This window comes from Myxocyprinus asiaticus, chromosome 46 (assembly GCF_019703515.2).
Source record: "Myxocyprinus asiaticus isolate MX2 ecotype Aquarium Trade chromosome 46, UBuf_Myxa_2, whole genome shotgun sequence".
NCBI lineage: Eukaryota > Metazoa > Chordata > Actinopteri > Cypriniformes > Catostomidae > Myxocyprinus > Myxocyprinus asiaticus.
The window spans coordinates 17,005,013-17,021,525 of NC_059389.1; positions in this window are offsets into that span (position 1 = coordinate 17,005,013).

The window sequence follows — 16,513 nt, forward strand, 5'->3', positions numbered from 1 at the left end:
TAATTGAAATCAGATGCGTTCTTGATTTGTTTATACGTTTTTCTTGGCTGCATGAAGATATTAATTTGCCTTCTCACGTCACTATCTTTAAATATGTAACTTAGTTGGCAAACAAATGCATAAACGTGACCAGCTGGATATAAATTAATGCAATTAGATGGTAACAATCATGACATTTAAACATTTGGGTAGGACTTGCGTATATTTTTGTCACATTGTTCTAACCGCTTGAGGTTAGCTTTAATGTTAGCATCCTCTCAGCCTTGTTGGCAAACATACTGCTATTCTGTACTAATGCAGCATCTAGTCAACAAATTAATTACTTTATAATGATATGACAACGTGTACTGTAGTGTACTGTATACATACCTTTTCATTGTTGATGTTTTAAATCAGCATCTGAAGTGTTCCACTCCATACAGAGTGTAGCAATCAACGTGTCAAAACATACACCACAAGGCATCAGTGAAGCTCTCATACTGTATAACGACAGCGGACACTTCCCAACCGCTCCAGCACCGGACGCAACAAGGAAAAACTATCGGTGTGGATTTTTGCAGATAACCGATAGTTCCAGAAATCTGTTATCGTTGCCGATTAATCAGCAAAACCGATATATCGGTTGACCTCTAGTTTTTATTGTTAATGTTGTAGTTACATTTGGTACGTTCTTGTTTTGTGCAGTCTTAAGTTAATTTTCTACTCAAAATTACCTGTTCATGGGGGCCTGGGTAGCTCAGTGGTAAAATACGCTGGCTACCACCCCTGGAGTTCGCTAGTTCGAATCAAAGGGCGTGCTGTGTGACTCCAGCCAGGTCTCCTAAGCAACCAAATTGGCCCGGTTGCTAGGGAGGGTAGAGTCACATGGGGTAACCTCCTCGTGGTCGCTATAAGGTGGTTCGTTCTCGGTGGGGCGTGTGGTGAGTTGAGCGTGGATGCCGCGGTGGATGGCGTGAAGCCTCCACACGCGCTATGTCTCCGTGGCAATGCGCTCAACAAGCCACATGATAAGATGCGCAGGTTGACGGTCTCAGACGCGGAGGCAGCTGGGATTCGTCCTCTGCCACCCGGATTGAGGTGAATCACTACGCGACCACGAGGACTTAAAAGCGCATTGGGAATTGGGCATTCCAAATTGGGTGAAAAAGGGGAAAAATAAAAAATAAAATAAAAAATAAAAATAATTATCTGTTGATTGTCACCGTCATGGTGTTTAGCGCATCAAGTTTAGAGGTCGGCATGCGCAGCCTTGTAAAATGTGATGTTATAATAAGACATTTATTTACATTTTACAAAGTTTATTAAAGTACAATGTATATCATCTTTATAAGTAAAGTTACTGACTTAACTAAAATGTTTAGGTTACATTTACTCACTTTAATCAATACTACTGTATGTCATTAAGTTAAGTAGATTTAATTTTTATATATTTATTTAAATAAAAGTTTTATACCATTAATATTTACTTAGAAAAACTATGTGTAAAAATCTAACTTAAAAATTAAGTCTTACAAGTACATTTTTTTTCAGTGTAGGTAGATGGTTAATTTTTCATACACACCTTTTTTAAATGTGTATTTGCTAAACCAAATCTAATTCCCCTTCGATTACATCAGCATGACGCTTATTATTAAAACATCAAGCTAAAAATACTTGCCGTGATAATTCGACTCTGGTCTCACGGGATGAGAAATTGGTCTGCCACATCAAATCTCTTATCATTGCTTTGCCATTTTCTCCCATCCACTCATCATTTCTCTCATGTTCTAATTGAGGCTTACAGGCACCTTCACAGTTTGAGTCATGGGCAGAAATTTCAGCGAGTATTGGATTGCAGTTCTTGTGTTTATATTGTCCTTTCCGAGAACAGATCGATTGCTGGCAAATGTACAGATGTCTTTTCTCAACTATTGCTATATGGTAGATATCTCACAAGCCATGCCCTGTCTTATAAGAATAGAATTGATTATTGTTCCTCTTTTTGGGTGTCTCTTTTAAGTTGGACTGAAATGTACTCTAACCTGCACTTTTCTTTGGCACTCTCAATGTTTTGCATCAAACTGCCATAGCACTCCCCTGCCGCACTGCAAATATAAGCACTCGTTCATCCCTTTGGCGCAAATGCCAGAAACAAACTCTGATCTGTGCTTTCCATTTCTTCATACATAAAATCCACAGCACCTACTTTCTCCATCTGTCTGCCTCTCAGTTGTTACACAATCTCAAATATTTTCTCAGCGGGCTGCCAAATCTAAATAGGTCCCGCTACAACCTGTTTTCCTGATTTTGACTGACAGCCTATCAGTTAGGAGTGACAGACAGATGCTGAATTGTTGTCTCTCTCTCTGAGCATAGAGTCTAATAATTCTTTTATTCCTACCAAAAGTGCGCCCACTGAGAGGGTGTGAGAAATACAGTGCTTCTTAAAAATATAGTCTGCAATTTAAAAATTCGAATATCAAGAAATTTAATTTTAAGAATGGTATTTTGCAGACGATGCTATCTTCCCCATTGTGGCGCCTCATTAAGAGGATATGCAAATGAGGGATGTTATATCAGGATAATGAGATGCTGAAAACATGAATATGTATTTTTATCAAAAAGCTTAATTTCTTTGAAATGCACAAGTCTGAGATCCAGCAGGCAAGCTGAAAGTATGTCACGCAACTTGTGAATCTGGTCATTGATCTTAATAATACCATATAAAACATTAAGACATTAAAATGTTAATGCTGATTTGACATTCTCTCAACATGGCCACAGATCCATTATCCATTTGAAGAGCATTATTAATTATGGTTATATACAGATGCAAACACTCATGATGAATGACAAAAAGCAAATAATGGTTCCCAGAAAGGGATAACATTAATAAATACCAAACAACATCACTGGGTTTAAAGATGTCAGTGCAGTCTACATTTAGGCTAACCAAGGACCTAATCTATTGAGCCAGCACAATAATTACAACCTACAACATGGCACTCAATTTAAAACAACAGTTGACCTTTAAATACTTGAAACTGTTGGGATTTTCAATCACCAATTAGTCAAGTCTATTCCTGAGAAAGCTAAAGATTCCATGGGGACACAGCATTGATTGCATTCTCAGCTGCCAACAAGCCCTCAGAACAAGTTCCAGTCCAAAGTTTCAAAACTGCATGTCAGCCGCTACTTGCTGCACTTTGTTTTCAGCACTTTTGCAAATACATTAGATAAAAGCAAAGCCTGACCTTCAAAGGCTTCAAATTTCACACAATATCCGCCAGATATTTCATTGCATGCAAGAAAACAATAAAAAAAAATTACGATTAATAGAGCAGTTTCAGACAATCAATTCTTTCGAAGCAATTTTGCAATAGCTGACTGGATATGTGCTTGTGTGTATTTGTGTGTGTCGTTCACCCTGAGCTTGTTTGTTGGCAAAATATAAGGGGCAAGATGCAACCACACAAACACTCTCCTGTCTGGCTCTCTCCAATCACCGCCGCCAAGGATACTGGAAGCTTAACATCCAGGCTGCCTCATGCACCTAAAATGAAATCCTCTCAAAGCCCTAGTAAGACTATAAGTATCCGTTCTCAACAAAGCCAAATGCCCCTGGACCATGAAAACAGATGCAACATCTGCAAGCCTCGAATAATGTGCATGCTGTCTCAGTGAGGTTGTGTTTATGCAGTGCACTAAGTGTACCAATGTATATTGTCCTTATTCATGATATCTGTACCACAGATGCTTATTGAATTGAACTGCATTGGTTTTTACAGTATAAATTCCTGATGCCTCCTTTCCAAGACCTTAGAAAGCATAAAAGATTCAAAGCATCAGAATGGAATTGGGAAGCAACTTTACGAGGTGAGCTCATCTTATAGCCTTGCTGATAGAACCACTGAGCTACTGTGTGTGCGAGTATGTATGTGTGTTTGTGCACGTGTGTGTGTACTTAGTCTGTTGGGGGACAAAACTGGAAGTCGTCAGTTGGAAAACTGATTTATTAATAAACCAAATAATGTTTATAGGGGTAGTATAAAGGGTTGGGTTAGGTTTAGTATATAGAAAATGAAATTAGCTTTATGTAGATGGTTAAGTAAAAATTAAGAAATAATGTTTGTTTATTATTCTAAAATGCAAAAAGTTATTTTAGTATTATTATTTGGGTTAGAGGTTTCCTATAGTAAAGAATAAAAGTGAAAAATGGAAAAAGCAAGACTTTGAGAACCAGAGGCCGATCTCGCTTAATGCATCAGAGCAATTTAATATTCAAATCATGTTTGAAGATTGAAATAATCTGAATGATTAATGCACACAATAAAGAGATGTGAGACTTTGAGCATCAGCACAATGTTGACTGAATCAAATCTTTAAGGATGAATACGTTCGGCGAGATTGCCTGTTACAATTGGACTCTTAGTCACATATTTCATATGCGGGGTGTTGAATAAAATATTTATATTGTGTTGAATTGCTATGACATGCATAACTGAAACCTCAATGATAAGGTGAACCTCACTGTACATGGGCTTTAAAATCTCTTTTTAAAAGAGTGGATTCAAATTTAATGCAAGTTGTAAATTTGATGAGGAATCAAAGTTTGCATGATACAAAAGAAAACTAAGAGCTAACTGAGTCTAAAGAATTCTGACATGATGAACCAATTACGGTCCAAAGATGGTCTGTTGGTCTCCAATCTCTCAATCCTTGAATACTCCCTAGTATCTTTGATCCATTCGAATCCTTTGAATCACCCCAGTTGAGTTGGTTCATTTCAGGACCCTGGAGAGAGGTCAAACTACCTGCAAACTACCTGAAATAACATCCACAATGACCATCTGATGCCCAACTGCTCTTCAATACAAGTGCAATAAAGCTATTAGAAGCAGCAAGAACAAATCAGAGCCTCTGTCTTTTATTGTTCCTCCACAGATAAGATGGTCATTGTTGCAGAATTTCACCTTTTGTTTGACTGATCAAAGGATCAAATTTAACACTAACACTACCATCAAAGCGGTGCCAAGGAGTTAAAATAAATAGATTTTTTAAATATTTTTCTAATTCTCTGTTAGGTACAAAAGACATGGGCATCAGAGAAAATGGAAGTTAATCAGACATCAAAACTCAACTCATGTATTAAGCAGAACAGCGAATGAACAAGCTGTGACAGAAACAAAGAAATTAAAAGGTAACTCTCTTGTTTAAGTTCAGAAAATTTACAAAACAATAAACAAGAAGAAAGGGTGTTAATAATAGGGTTTACTAAGACATATACTAACATCCACAATGACCATCTGATGCCCAACTGCTCTTCAATACAAGTTAAGCTTAATCGACAGCATTTGTGGCACAATGTTGATTACAAAAATTTATTTTGACTCAAATTTTTCAGGTTACAGTGTGGCACTTATAATGGAAGTGAATGGGGCCAATCTGTAACATTAAAATAATCACTATTGCAAAAGTAAACCCACAAGACATAAACAATATGCATGTTAACATGATTTTAGTGTGATAAAATCGCTTACTAATCTTTTCTGTGTAAAGTTATAGCCAATTTTACAACTTCATTGCCATGACAACGTGATGAGTAATGCTCTTAACCCTAAAACAACCATAAAAATGATGATTTAAACAACTTTACAGCTCAAATAATGCACAAGTTTTAACAGAAGAATGAATGTAAGCGCTTTTATAAAATTATAAGCTTCACATTTCTTCCTTTAAACCCTCAAAAAATGGTCCCATTCACTTCCATTGTAAGTGCCTCACTGTAACCTCGATTTTATTTATTTATTTTTAAAAAGGAGGGACAAGTCGGAAAATTTTTTTGTAGTAATCAACATTGTTCCACAAATGCTGTAGATTGAGCTTAACTATTATTAAACCCGGAAAATTCCTTTAAGGTCTGGAATTTGTTGATTATATTTGAAAATGTGTTGTTGTTCTGTTATTACATTTAAAAAGGTCGCTTGATGTTTCGATGTTTATTTCATTTTGCACTGTCAATTATGTTCTCACTGTGGTTGAAAATGAATAGGTATGTGATTTCAAATGGCTTTCCTGGAAGAATTACTGAACCTGCTGTGCTCTAAATGAGAATAGCTACAGGATGCACCTCAATGAGATGAAGAGAAAACCATAGACGTTCTTTTAAGCCATAATCATGCATCTCATCTGTCCATCACCACCGCACAAATCATATTAATGCACAAAACAAATCTTATGATACACTACAAATGAATCACATCAATTAAAAAATGTAGGGGAGACCAGGGTTAGTTTTGTCTCACCAGGGGTGATGGTCGGACTCGCTTTTATCGTCGAAGGAATGAGCATTACTCCGAGGCTTGTTCTCTGGCGTGGGATCAATTTGGAGGTGGAGGGTCCGTCATGGTCTGGGGCGGTGTGTCACAGCATCATCGGACTGAGCTTGTTGTCATTGCAGGCAATATCAATGCTGTACGTTACAGGGAAGACATCCTCCTCCCTCATGTGGTACCCTTCCTGCAGGCTCATCCTGACATGACCCTCCAGCATGACAATGCCACCAGCCATACTGCTCATTCTGTGCGTGATTTCCTGCAAGACAGGAATGTCAGTGTTCTGCCATGGCCAGCAAAGAGCCCCGATCTCAATCCCATTGAGAACGTCTGGGACTTGTTGGATCGGAGGGTGAGGGCTACGGCTAGGGCCATTCCTCCCAGAAATGTCTGTGAACTTCTAAGTGCCTTGGTGGAAGAGTGGGGTAACATCTCACAGCAAGAACTGGCAAATCTGGTGCAGTCCATGAGGAGGAGATGCACTGCAGTACTTAATGCAGCTGGTGGCCGGATACTGACTGTTACTTTTGATTTTGTAGTAATGTAGATTTTTGTCAAAGTCCTGACTGCAATCAGGGGCGGATCTACCAGTGTGGGATAGGGTGGCAAATGCCACCCTAAGAAAAAGCATTGCCACCCCATCTGCCACCCCAACATAAGTATCCAAATGTATTAAATATAAATGTAAGTATTTTATAATTGATGTTGACATTGTTTAGAGGTTTCAAAGTGCCTAAACTCTCACTGAATGCACAAATGACTACAGACCCACAGCGTGACTGATTACAGCAGCAACCAATCCCGTGATTGTTTACAGCAGCTGCAGCGGCCATTCACAACATCGACCAATCGCCTACCTACTATTACAGTGTGTGTACACTGTTTTGGCTCTCCTGGGCTGATGAGCTTATTTCCTCACCAACAATGACCACATGGACAAATACATGGTAAAAGATGAATTTCTCAGTTGTTTCCAATATTCACTGAATGATTATTAGATAGCCTACATTACTGTCAGTATAGGTTGCAAAGTGTGAGATGTGCCCTCACCACTTTTTGAAATAGCTTTCGTCAGATGTGTGTATAATCCAGATGAAACATCTCCAGTTCTTGACTAGGAGTTTCTATTTCATTTGTGTGTGTTTTGACTGGTGATCCGGTGCTATAATGTGTTATTTTGAATGTTATGATAATTGTTCATTCACTGTTATCAGTGTCGTTTAATGACGGCAGTTTTTCCACAGCTTGCGCTCTTTTCCATGTCCCCCATTGTGATGACATTCTCGGCCGTATTGTTTGTGCCTGTGTAGTTTGTGTGTATTGTCTTTTTCTCTTTCTCTCCCTCTCTCTTAATCGCTCTCAGATGTGGGGTAACCAGGTGAGCTGATTGTTGATGGGGCGCACCGGTGCACAGTGTGTTTCCTCCCTATATAAACTGAGTGTTTCATGGTTGGGTTGTGTGATGGGAGACGGTTGTTCGTGAACTGTGTCATCTTGTTCAAGAGCGCTCAGGCACATATTGGCCTTTTTTCTGGGTTCCCGCTGCTGGAACGGAGAGTTTGTAGTTGTCGCAGTCTGAATTTTGGAGTTTGCTGTTTTTTTCATATACAGAACTGTCAATTAATGTGTCTGTGTTTCTGCTACTCTCGTCTCCCCGCATCTGTTATTGCATTTTATTTTTAAAGTGTAACATCCATCCACTGACGTACAGATACAATCTTGTTTTATTCAAATAAAAAGTTATATTTGGGGCAATTAGAATACAAAACCTCTAAAAATTACCACTAGATCAATCAGTCATGTTCTTAATCAAAGTGCTGATCTATGTATTCATCTACTAGACTAACAAAATCCCAATACTGACAGTGGCAGATGTAGAAATGAAATAACCATATTATGTGAAATATTTGGGTGCTTAAATCGGTCATTAAGAATGACTGTTTATCAAAACAGGTAATTTAAAAGAATCTTTTACTGTGCATAGCATAGGCTAATTCATATTCATGAGTTATGCAGCACTGCTCCACACAGTACAATTTTCTGTACAGTTTATTTTTATTTAGACCTAACTTTGTGTTAATCTTTGCTTTCAAATCAATTATTCCAGCTCTTACAAAGGCAATAGGCCTACAGGACTTTATTAGCAGAATAACATGGGAAATGCATGCATTTTCCATCCATGGGTACACTTAACCAAATAAATAAATTTAGCCTGCGTGGTGGTGACGTTTAGCCCAAATTGCCGGTTCTATATGTGAAGCATAGGAACATTAAGAATTTGTATATGTATTTAATAAGCAAAGTCTTGGTGCTCTGGAGATATACATTTTGTTACTTTATTTTATTTTCATTTTTATTATACTTTATAAATAAACTATTACTTTAACTTTTTTTATGTTGGCAAATGAGTAAAAAAATGGTTACTATGTGGTTCATGTGGAAATGCAGTTGTATCACAAATAAATTGACATTTGTAATTTGATAGTGCCTCCAGTTAATTAACTAGTACTTGTTGCAATGAAGCTTGGTACCTTAATCCATAAGAACTATGCATGGGCACTTGCTTTGGTGTTGCCACCACTCATAGTCTGCATGCCACCCCATAAAAAATTAAAAAAATTCTAGATCCGCCCCTCACTGCAGTAGTGGTCAGTTCAGTGAACTGATGGTAAGCACATATCCACCCTTGGAACTGAAAATATTTCAAGGTAATTTTATTCATTTTAAAGCAGAACTGGAATTGATTGAATAATATATGGAGCATTATTATAATTGTAAGACAGCAAGGTTGGAAAACAACATTTTGAATTCACAGTTGACAGTGTATTTCTCGCTTTTCTGTAAGCTAAGAAATATAAAAACTTCAGTTATTTCTTACCAGTTTCCTAGAAACAGAAATATTTTAGTCCTTTTTCTACCGTAAATCTACACGATCACTTTCACTTTAAGGAAATAAAATATTAATCTTAAATATTAATCTGTTTCTTACCCACATCTGTCATATCACTTCTAAAGACATGGATTTAACCACTAGAGTCTTGTGGATTACTTTTATGCTGCCTTTATGTGCTTTTTGGACCTTCTGAGTTTTGGTCACCATTCACTTGCATTGTATGGACCTACAGAGCTGAAATATTCTTCTAAAAATCTTCATTTGTGTTCAGCAGAAGAAAGAAAGTCATTCACATCTGGGATGGCATGAGGCTGAGTAAATGATGAGAGAGTTTTCATTTTTGGGTGAACTATACCTTTGTTCTAATTGTTAATTTTAAATAATATTTAATAAACTTTCTTTTTAATAAGCATGTAATTTACATGACTTGTAATGTCTTGATATTAAGCTTGCTACACAAACGCACATCTTGATAATTTAATTTAACTTTAAACACTCTATCTATAGTTAAACGTTCTAAATTATTAAAAACAATTATTGCAGAATTAATTAATGATAAGAAGTTAAATGAAAGAAGTGAAAAATTGTGTTACATATCATATATTGAGCTGGAATATACTGTATAGTAGGTCTATCAGGACAAAAGAGAGTAAAAACACACACACATTCATACACTGGAAGCTGCGATGTTACATCGCCCCCATTATAATATTAATCGACAAAGCTGTAAACAACTTATTTAAATGCATATGATAGTTTTGTCTTGTCTAATGTTAACCATTTAAAATTCACACTGAACTTCGAAATTAGTGGCTGTTTGTTTTCTGCAACTTATACGATATGATGTCCCTCTGTTTATGGTTATTAAGGCGATATGAACGACTTCTCACCTGCCCAATCGCAGGCCACTTGTAAGTAGCTCTTAGTAGCCAATCCGAACGCAGGAGGCAGGACCTGCCAGAATATGGGTGGGGGGAAAAATCACGCAACACGACAGACGTAATGTATTCTTCTGCAAATTGCTTGCAATTTTAAATTTCAACCACATATGTCGTTAGAGAGCACAAAGTTACGCAGTGCAGCTTTAACATACAGTATTACATAAAATTTTATGGTTCCAGGGAAGGCATTGAAAAATTGTTGTTGGGCAAAAATGACTTCATCCTGGCTTATTTATCCAAATACACGCCTTGAACTAACTGCCTCAACATGCATGTTGCTAACTTCTTCTCCCTAGCGTTTTCCCGCACAAGTGCAGGGTCCGCTTTCCGGCAAGCCGTTCTCCACTTTCTCCGATCCAGGGCATCCCTGGGGTAGACATTGACGTGCTTCATATCTTCCTTGATTCGATCCATCCACCTCTCCTTTGGTCGCCCGTGTGGCCGTTTTCCATCGGGGCTGAGCCGTATTGCTCTCCTTGCCACTGACTCCTCCTCGCTTTGGGTCACATGGCCATACCATTGGAGGCGAGCTTCTCTCATCTTCTCTATGATCAGTGCCACTCCCATGATCATTCTGACGTCCTCGTTCATAACGTGGTCCAGTCGGGTCAGTCCAAGTGACCACCTGAGCATGCGCATTTCCATTGTGTGGAGGGCCTGTTCATGCTTGGTGGTCGCAGGCCAGCATTCTGCTCCACAGAGGGCGATTGGGCGGATGACCGTCTTGTAGACCTTTGCCTTAAGGTACGTGAGCATGCGTCGCTCGCATAGGACGCCAGTGACCTGGCGCCACTTAATCCAGGTGGCGTTAACTCTTGATCTTGCGTCCGGGAGGCTATCGCCGTCGGCCGTCGGCCGAGTGGGTTGAGACAAGGTACTTGAACTGTTCCGCTTTCTTCAGCTCCCCGCTGATGGTGACTGTGCCAGCAGTTTGGGGGCCCCCTTCCATGTATTCCATGTTGTCGAGGTTGAGTTTCAGCCCACTTTTGCCAAGGTGGTCATTCCACTGTTGCACTTGGGTGTTGAGTTCCTGGCAGGTATCTTTGGCGAGGAAGACATCGTCGGCGTACAGCATTGTCCATGGGTGGTTCGATTGGATGTCGGCCATTGCTGTGTCCATGCAGAGGATGAATAGCAGGGGTGATAGGGCTGACCCCTGGTGTACGTCAACCTGGACGTCAAACGGCGGCGAAGTTCCCACAGGTCACCGGACGCTGCTTGTGGTGTCTTGGTAAAGGAGTTGGGTCCAGCACACATATTCCTCTGGGACATATGAGGCCGTGAGGGACTCTGTCAAAGGCTTTCTCCAGGTCGAGGAAGGCCATATGGACCGGTTTGTTCTTCTCCCTGTGCCTCTCCATGAGCAGGCGGGTGGTGTGGATGGCATCTGTAGTTCCGGATCCCTTGACAAAGCCGCATTGTTTTGGCGTGATGCTGGTGATGTTGCATATTCAGCAGTCCAGAACACGCTCGAATATCTTTATCGTGTGACATGGAATTGGCCGGTAATTGGTGCACTCGCTGACATCCCCCTTGCCTTTCCAGATCAGCACAGTGACGCTGGTCAACCAGGCCTGGGGAGGCCTGTTATCGGCGATGATCTTGTTGAAGAGTAGTGCAAGGATATCTGCACCTCTGCGCCCCATGAGTTTCCAGGCTTTGGCGGGGATGTCATCGGGTCCAGTTGCATTCCCGTTTTTCATCTTCTTGACAGCCTGTGACACTTCGGTGATGGTGATCAGCTGAACTGGTCCAGCGATGGGATCCATGCTGGGTATCGGAGGGTGTTTGAACTCTTTGTTGGAGATCCCTGAGAAGTAGTTGCGCCATCACTGAAGAATGGCTGGCGGGTCCTGTAGTAAGCGGTAGTTGGCGTCCTTGATGGTGGCTACCTGGGCAATGGCTTGTGTGGACTGGTGACGAGAGCTGGCTAGGCGGTAGATCTTGTTTGCCCCCTCTGGTGTGTCCAGCTGGTCGTACAGCTCGTCGAGGTGTTTCGCCTTGGTGGTGGCTACTGCCCGTTTCGCCGTCGACTTGAGGGTCTTGTATCGGTCGAGGTCAGCAGGCAGACGCATTTGGAACCAGGTCTTGTAAGCCCTCTTCTTTGATTTGATTGCCACTTGCACTTCTTCAATCCACCACCAGACTGCTTTGTCGATGAATCTTCTTCCCAGCGTCGTCCTTCCAAGGATCTCAGTGGCAGTCATATGGATTTGGGTGGTGATCTCTCTCCATATGGCTTCTGCTGGTTGGTAAGGATTGATGTTGAGGCCACCGAAGACTGCTGCCAGCTGGTTCTTGTGGTCAGCCCACTTCCACCACTTGATTCGCTCAGGCCCCATCTTGCGCACATGAGATCGCCGTTGTAGGTTGAGGCATATGTTGTCAGATGGGATCACCTTGGCGTCAAGGGCGAGCTTCAGGTCTCGACGTCGGAGCATCCAGTAATCGATCTGTGTCGCGATTCCGCCGCTGTTGTAGGTGGCCAAGTGGGTGAGCCTCTTCTTAAAAAATGTATTGGCGATGGCGAGGTCATGAGCTTCGCCGCAATCCAGGATGCGGCAGTCATCGTCATTGCGGGTACCATGTCCCCGCTCACCGTGAACTTGCTCGTAGCCATGCCTTCCGGAGCCTACGTGCCCATTTAGGTCTCCACCGTTGAACAAGTACTCGTCTGGTTCTACAGTGCGCAGGTGTGCATCCAGGCTTCCCCAGAATGTATCCTTGTCCTCATCGGTGCAACCAGTTTGGGGGCGTAGCAGCAGACGTCGTGAAGGGTGATCGAGCCAGAGACGATCTTGGTCGAAATGATGCGATCCGAGATGTTCGAGACATCTGTGATCTGGTTCCAGAGTTGCTGGTTGACGGCCACTGCGACTCCATTCCGCTTCGGGTTGAGACCGTAGTAGATGAGTTTGTATCCTTCGCCGATGTCCTTGGCCTTTGCACCCTTCTGTTTCGTTTCCTGATTGCACGCGATGTCAATGCAGTGGTTCTTGAGGACGTCAGCCAATTCTTGGCTTCGTGTGGTCAGTGTGCCGATGTTGATGGTGGCTAATCGGATCCGTTTGACTAGATTCTTTAGCCTGCCCTGTCCATTGGCAGGGAGCCCTAGCCCATTTCTCACATCGTTCGGGCGAGGACTTTGCACGTCGCCTACGGGGGACGCCCTAGCTTGATCGGGTGATCATGGAGTTGTGGTTGCCATTTGATGTGACCAGTAGAATACTCAAGGGCAGCGCATCGCTCCGCCTGTCGCTTGGAGACCCTCACCATTGGCCAGGGGGTCCCTGTTTCCAGCCGGAACCAGCGTGGAGGTGGTGATGGGGTTTTGCCGGCTTTGCCGGCCTATTTATCCAAATACACACCTTGAACTAACTGCCTCAACATGCATGTTGCTGACTGGAGAGCAGAATATCTGATTCAAACATCCAAGCTGGTGTGTTCCCCAAAAAATACTTTAGCAAAGTATTTAGTGAGCAAATGTATGTAAAGTAGTTCAGCACACTCAAAATTAACTAATTTAGCAGAAGAATCCAAAAATGTCTCCTGTTTTAAAAAGTTTTCAGTTAATTTGTAGACAGAGGTCAAGATGTTTGTTTGTTTGTTGATTCTAGTCGAAGTGACGACAAACGTTGCTTGATACAATTGAGGTTCACTGTATGCCAAACAAAGAGGCTATCAAATATCTTTTATTCAGGAATATTGATTGGCCTTCATTAATCCATAGTCAGGTAAATGCAAACCCATCATTCATTAGCATGATGAAATGAATATTGAGTAACTGTCTGCAGTTTGAGGCTCAAATTAGCATACATGACATACTTGATTAGGCACGACGAAATTGGTTACTTAGTTCGCACAAAAAAAAAAAAAAAGAAAAAGAAAAAATATATATATATATATATATATATATATATATATATATATATATATATATCTGAACAAGGATGTTATATGGATATGCATATCGAAAGTGTGTAGAAGCAGCAAGCTAGGAAGACAGCATGCAAAACATTCTCAATAAGATGCACGTCTTATCGCCTGCATAATTGATAATGACAGTAATGAAGCCTTGCCACACTGATGTAAGCTTCCGAATTTTAATGAAGCAAAGTTACACACTCTTTTGAAGGCTCTGTAGCTTTTTATGTAATCTTAATAAGTGGTAAAACACATTATGGTTGCAATTATGTAGGAACATGGAAATAAATAAATAAGTAACAAACAGGACAAGGTAGTAAACAAAACAACAACAAACAAAAAAACTGTGGTAAATATATAACTTATCTTTGTATTTGTAGCCAGTTTTAAGGTGGAAATCAGTCATTAGAACACAAATGTTAATTTATCTTTTGTATTCGCACAAGTAATTTCATACTTAATACAAGGCAAAAAGAGGTTGGTATCTGACAGTTTTGGCATCTGGTGACCCCTCAGATTCAAAGTCAAACCATATGACTCCACTGGAGAAAGATCAAAGTTCCCTTATGAATAAACGAGTAGAGCCCATCTGTGTGTGTGTGTGTGTGTGTGTGTGTGTGTGTGTGTGTGTGTGTGTGTGTGTGTGTGTGTGTGTGTGTGTGTAATGGGACTAGGAGTCTACTGTGACCAACAAAGTGACAGCACATGGCTAAGTCCAGATACATAAAGGATAGCACAGACTCAAACACACACTTACCCAACTAACCGTATGACACGTTGCAGAATTGGCTGTTAGAGCACTGGATGCTTCAAAACACACTAAAAAGATTGTTATTTGCTGCTTGTTCAGTTTAATTCATTAAAATTAGCTAATGCAACACAATAATTGAACATTTGTCACAACTTCCTCACAATGATCTCAGTGACTACTAATAATTTTCACAGACCTCTAATAGGCCTTCACCATTATAGAGACAATTCTGTTTATACAAGTTAAAAAATCAGTGTAAAAATCACAAAAAGTTAAAGTGAGGCACCTACAATGGAAGTGTGTATTTTAACGTTTATGGATTTTGCCCTATCAAGGCAAGTCAGTCCACTCGATGGCCATCTTTGAAACACTCCCAGGCAGCTATTTTCTATGTAAACAAATGACATAAAAGTACAGCTCCTATCTACTTGAATGGGGAAAGACCAAAATCTCAGAGAACATATTTAAAATCAGCAGTAAAATCTGACAACAACTATTGTTGTTTAACTATTTACTGATTTTACTGCTGATCATAAATTGTGTTTCTTTAGCTCAAAATGCTATTTTGCAGGCTGGTTACGCTAATGCTCATGGGTATTCTTGAGTTGATTGACAGGTAATGTCTGTATCTAAAAAGTGATTGGCTCTTTTACCTGTAAGGCGGGACTTCCTTTGCTACATCCGTTGTCCATTCCAATTTCTCCCATTAATTTCAATACCAGTGGTCTGTCTCTGCTAAACTGTCTGTGGTACTAAGTACAGCTCACACAGAGGTCACTGCCAAAACAAGCAACTTCCTATTGATCAATGCTGCAAATGTTAAAACATGAACCCCACTACCATTTGACCATTTGTTGCTTTGGTTATATCATGTAGTATAACCGATAAGGCACTGAATAGGATTCCCAAAACAACCTCTTTTAGCCAACTAAAATTTCGCTTTCTGGGGATGTTATGGGGGGACTGAATATTACGTGGCACTGGGGATGTCAAAAAATATCGCTGTATCAATTATTGATTGTTCACTACCAGTTGCATTCCATCAGAGATTATTTAGCAGGGATGGACCACTTCTTTTAAATAGAACTGGAGAAATTGGAACGCTAAACCAAGGAGCTCTAAGAGTCCAACGGTCAACGGATGTAGAAAGGAAGTCCCGCCTTACAGGTAAAAGAGCCAATCACCTTTTAGATACAGACATTACCTGTCAATCAACTCTAGAACGCGCATGCGCATTAGCTATACAAGCCAGGAAAACTGCTGTTTTTTTGCGTAATATGAGTTAAAGAATCACAATTTATGATACTAGTATTGTCAGATTTTATTGCTGATTTGAAATATGTTCTTTGATCATAATCTTGACCAACCATTTTTGAGATTTTGGTCTCTCCATTCAAGTAGATAGGAGCTGCACTTTCATGACTGGAAATAGCCTCTTGAGAGCATTCCAAAGATGGCCAACAGTGGACTGACTTGATAGAAGGACTTTGATTCCATTCAATGTAGTCTGATGTAATAGCTTTGGGAGACCATAAGAGAGTGATATGAAGCCGGTCACGACATGGACAAGGGATAGATATCACACACACATGACGAGCTGATGGCAGTCCAAAGCCAGTTTCGAAAAGGTTTTTTTACTTCTAAAAGAATTAACAAAGTGACACTGATGAGATTGCAGGTTAGTGTATGA